This window comes from Bombus terrestris, chromosome 16 (genome assembly GCF_910591885.1).
Source record: "Bombus terrestris chromosome 16, iyBomTerr1.2, whole genome shotgun sequence".
Classification (NCBI taxonomy): Eukaryota; Metazoa; Arthropoda; class Insecta; order Hymenoptera; family Apidae; genus Bombus; species Bombus terrestris.
Genome location: NC_063284.1, coordinates 8595097 through 8600595, shown reverse-complemented (window position 1 = coordinate 8600595; position 5499 = coordinate 8595097). Strand labels below are relative to the sequence as shown.

The following is a 5499-nucleotide window of genomic DNA, read 5'->3' as shown; positions in this document are numbered from 1 at the left end:
TAAGGAAATAGCTTCATTCTATAATTTTCTTCATAATTCTTTTTCAAAGCTTATCCTTCTTCAGCATCATATTCCCACATTTTAATAAAAATTATAATTCTTATTTATGTATTCATATGTGATAAAGTAACAAGGCACATTCTTCTATTAATAAAGAAATATACTTTTGTACTTTTTTTGATGACATTTTTCATGTGAATTATAATTTTCATGTTATATAACATAAAAAAAGGATGTGGAAGGGATGACTTTTAAAAAATAATCTGGTTGTAACAAATTCTTGATTGTTTCTGAATTGTAACAATTTTCTTTCTTGACTAAAAAGATTGCGGAGAAGAACAATTCGGGTTACTAGGAATAATTAGTGCATATTTTCGTTACATGTATTTACTTATTAATCAAAGTAATTGAATTACATTTTTGCTGATATTTGACTGGCATAGAAACGCACGTTTCTTGGGCGTTATGTATGTGATGTCACTTTAATCCTTGTACAAGGTTAGGTGTGATCGAATCACTGAGCCTTCTCAATATGGTCTGACTTTAAGGGGAAATACGCGTCATGTATGCCCTACTGTTCGTGCTCAGTATAGCAGGATAGTTTGCTACGAAGAAAAGAGAAGCTACGATTTTCGGCAACAGCGCCACATGGTTGAAATCGCTTAAACTCTATCTAGCTACTGTTCGAACGAAGCAGTCCTTTGTAGGATTCGATCGCGGGAGGACTTGTGAATCGCTCATGCGAAATAGTTAATTTGCGAGTTAATAATTTGCGTTCGGATAAGTAAAAATGTTATCTTCGAATTAACTGTATCGTTTGTATTCTTCATTATATTGCACAAACAATCATGCTCGTTCTTTATTCATATTTTTTTCATTCAACTTCATTTGGTCTTATCTGGATAAAGATTCCCATTATTTTGTTCGTCACATGGAATCAACGCAGCATCCTCATTGTCCTTCGTGTAAGTGTAAATTATCTCGAATTTGGAAAGACAGTTGGATTATCGAATAACATTATTTCTTTTGCATTAGATTCTCCACTGGTAAATTTCATCTCAAACAGTTGAGTAGGATGCTGCCCAACCCCTAGGAAAAAGCAAACAATTCTCAGCTCTCTATGTAGAGGTCCAGGATCTCTTAGCTCAAGACTAGCCATGATGAAGCTGATTATCCTCTTTCCTGCTTATATCAGAGAGGTTGTAAAGGAAACAGAACTATATGGCGGAGAAGTTGTCCAGAGTGAGTACTTATGCCATACTTTAGTATGCCAATAACAAATCGGATAAGCCGCACAATCCAATAAAGATTCCGTTAACAAGACTGCCAAAATTCTGCGAAGATTTTGATAAATGCAAACACATGGCGGATTTATTCGAAACGCCAATGATAGAGTACGAATCTATAACGAACAAAATGCATTTACAGTATTTGATTATGTCTTACGAGAATGAAGCATGTGCGACAGCTTCTGCCCTCAGTGTGGCGATAATTTTAAAATCGCATGGAAAACGGTGAAGGAGAAATACGAAAACAGAGGAGTTTTGATTTCTTCACTGTTAAGCTGTACAAGCTGTTGAGGCTGATCACACTAAGTTCAAACAAACTTAGCTTTATTCCGTCAGCTTTATTCCGCAGCTTTGATTGTAAAGTGAATAAGGCGAGTCCGATTTTAATTCACTTATTCCCGCCGAGATTTGACGCGGAGTTAGATGAGGAATAGATGCGAATGGAAACTATGGAATATCCGACGTGCGAATAACTAGAAGAGTTTTTAGTCGTTGTTAATCAGAAAAAAAGAAAAGGATCTTTCACTGTCAAAAAACCAGCAGAAACGCTGAAGAAATACCACGAGCACAATTATGTCTGGTTACATAATATCATCTGGTAGATTAGTTTATCGTCTTTAAGGCGTTACCTTCTGCGTTGCCAAAGCGGGGCAGCTTTGTATTGACCATTTCGTGAATTGTTAGAAAGTGTACGGGCAAGCGGACCTATCGCGCATGTGGTGCAGACCTATCATACCTTGTTGCACTAGAGGACAGCGCTAAAAAATACCACAAAAGCCAGGCAGGGTCATTTTTCTAAAAATGAAAAGATTTCGAGCAAACAATTAATTCTGATTTCATCACCGCCGAAGAAGAAGGAAAAAGAAGATATGGTCACCTCTGGTCACCTTCACTCCAACGACGAATGTCTTGATGAACGTTAATAAGACACGTTAATAAGAAAGTTAGAGAAACAAGACATTAATAAGAACGTTAATAAGAAAGTTAATAATGATTCAAGGAATATGGTCGCTTCTCGTAAGGATTTCGTTCGTGTACGTCACGAACAGCATGCGAATAGCCCGGTATTATTATGGTACTATGTTAATATTAAAAATGATGTTTTTGACCACCGTGTTAATGATAAAGATAGCGAATTATCATCGTTTGAGTGAAGTGATCTCGTGCACCCAAACTCCGCATCAAATCGTCATATCGACGTATTGATAGTCGGAATGACTTTGGCGGAGTAGAGGCTTTGTTTTAACCGTGCTCGGTTGAATTTCTCCCAGGCGACTGGTCAACCACCTGTTACAACCTGCATTCACGTGAGTTTTTGTAGCACATCGGATACGCTTAATATAATATAATATACGCTTATATAATAATATAATATGTCAATTCTAGGAAATAGAATAGATTTCCGCGGAATCCCTCTATATTTGCGAGGATGAGGAAAAAGGCAGACATTTCGCGGCCACCTGGAAGCGTAATGCGACTGGTCATTTCTTCATTAAGTTATCGCCGTTAACCTGAATTTTCGCGAAAATTCGGTAACGATGAGGGATTCCGACGCAAGGAATTCGTAATTCATTTTTATTCGTCATTACTCGCTCAGTTCGTTCAGTTTTTGATACGTTGAAACCATTTCTTCGTAGTATGGATCGACGTTGTGACACAAGTCGAATACGTCTTTAAGACGATTGCACAGTTCCGCAAACGTATCGAAATTTTCGACACCATATTAGCGCGGCCGCGAATCTTGTTTGTTATTAGTTTCGTTGAGATTCGTTTTCACGAGGCGGCAAAATATCGCGAGCTCAGTGGCAGATCCGGCAGAACGAGGGAACAGAGTCTATGGTTTCTTTCAACGAAAAAGTTAGGATTTCGATCTAAAAAGTGAATCGTTGCGAGGTCGGGGTAATGAAATTCACTGTGTTCGAATCCGAGATATTTAACGCGGAGACTTTTGAATTCGTTGCGCATTTGTTCGAGATCGGTTAGCACATTTTGGCTTTTTGTCACTTCTTTTTCGAATTGTCAACGTTCCTGATCGAAGCCGTGCTGTTCCTCGCAGAGTCTTCTTTTTTTTTCTATAATATTAATTGCTACTGGACTGTCAAAATACCGTTTCGCTCGCAGCTGTGTCGGAGGAATGGTTCTTGTCGTTGTAATAAATTTCAAGTAAGCACAATGCAAGATATCAGTTATCAAAAAAAAAAAGAATGCCGTTATATATGGGTACAGAACTACGCTTGTTTGTTTTGAAGCTTTGGGAGCGCGTAGGGTATGAAATCGTCAGGTGAAAACGCATGGTTTCCTTTCTCAGCGATCGTCTTCTTTTTATTGTTCTTGACTAATTATACTTCTAGCAATAGCTAGGTAACGAGTGACATTTGACTGTAGTCAAGCATATATGTCACTCTGTTGCCATTCTCATATGTTTTTGCAAGCGCTGATTCCATGTTAAGTGGACGACCCTACGTGCTCCAAACTACATGTATCCATAACGTGTATGTGTAAGTTCTCAGTTGGCTAAAGATCAATTGTAAAGGCAGGGGAAATAATACGCATAACTCCGTTGCTTCGTGTGAAATCCATCGCGATACGCGTACTTCATTCTAATTTTATTTGTGTATAATAACCTTCCTCCTTATATCACGTCTGAAATCTCTGCTGGGAATCCGATTGTAGGAGAAAAGATTCCGCTAATCGAAATGCCAACAGAATTACAAAATATGGGGTCCATTTCATTGTCTTCGGTAAACACTACAGGTTCAAGTTTGAAAACTATCCTTTGCAAAGAGTAGATATTGAATTTCTCTCAACGGTTTGCTTTCAAACTAGTAGAGTTAAAACACGAGCCCAGCTCGTTAACGCAGCTTTGTATTAGACTATTACTTCCTTGAGGAGTTGGGCAACATCAGTTGATATTGGCTACGATGTGGTAACATGAGACCTCTCGTCGAGTTCGATGATTACGACAAAACGCCCTAACTAGGCTTCTGGAGTCAAGAGGCCGAAAATGCGGACGATGCTGTCGAGGAACGACTCTCTCTCAAATCAGAACCGTCCAGTCATTGTCGAGGTTCGTCGTACCATCGTCGGATACCTTGACGTTTTCATTCTTCACATAAAGCACATGCAAAAGATCGAAAGATTTTACGTTCAGTCACATATGATGTAACCGAAGCGCAATCTTAAACTACGTTTGTGTCAAAATTTGTATGTTGAGTGACAGAGTGAGTGCTGCGACATCGTTTTGGTTGGACGTGTTTGGGTGATCCGCCGGGACTATACGTGTCGGCCACGCGTATCAAGTATGTTGAGTATGTGGAATTGTTAGTTCAATCGTTTAGGCTCTGTGCGTAATAGTTCGAGATTTTTTAATGTTTCTTTGTAGCTTCTCGTCGCGAGTCCTTTGTATTGAACAGATTTATCGTTTGCGTGATTAGCCTGCAGCACATTCGTGCAACAGATCCTAACTTCAATCGTATATTAAATTTTCGAAAGAAAATATATATCCAATCTGAAGAGGTTCCGAAGTTACTAGAAACACACGAGGTAAAATGATTTACTGAGTTTACTTATCGACGGAGAAACTCGCGTGCTTTGTACGTAAGAGAGAAAGTCACCTCGCGAAGTAGCGGAAAAGCGTACACACTCGTCCAAAATATATCGCTAGCCCAAACAGCACAAAGACATTTTATGTATATACGAAAGACATCCGTGCCGAACATTCTGTGCTGAATATTGGTAGGATGTTCTGAGAAGGTTCATGCCACCTGTATATCCTCGTTACGCTCTTTAGATGTTGTAAGAAGGTCCCATTTTTAAAATGGAATGTCCTGAAAACGTAGTGCATCAACAATCTTCAGGACATTTTCCCAATGCCCGAAAGTAATATTTTTTACGCTTTTAAATGTTCACAGAGATTTTAAAAACGCTGTGATAATATTTCCGGCGGTTAAAACAAACGGTTTCCGAATGTTTAAAATTACTGAAAAAAACGACTTCTATACTTTTTGAGAATGGTGTAATAATCTAATACGGTACGACAGATTTTTTTAGGAAATTAATGTTTGTATATATATAAGAATAAATAAATAAAAATGTCAGTTATTATAAACACGTAAATTATATACTATAATTACTAATTAATAATTATACATATAATAATACCATTAATATATAATGTATATATAATATATAACAATAAAAATGGACTTTC

General features: G+C 37.8%; 1 long non-coding RNA gene across 1 annotated transcript; it reads left to right on the top strand.

Moving 5' to 3' along the window:
* The first annotated feature begins 346 nt into the window (after positions 1-346).
* On the top strand, positions 347-3467 carry LOC110120151. The gene is made up of 2 exons (XR_002308783.2): positions 347-965; positions 1036-3467. It is a non-coding gene; the product is annotated as an uncharacterized LOC110120151 (long non-coding RNA).
* Positions 3468-5499: the final 2032 nt, after the last annotated feature.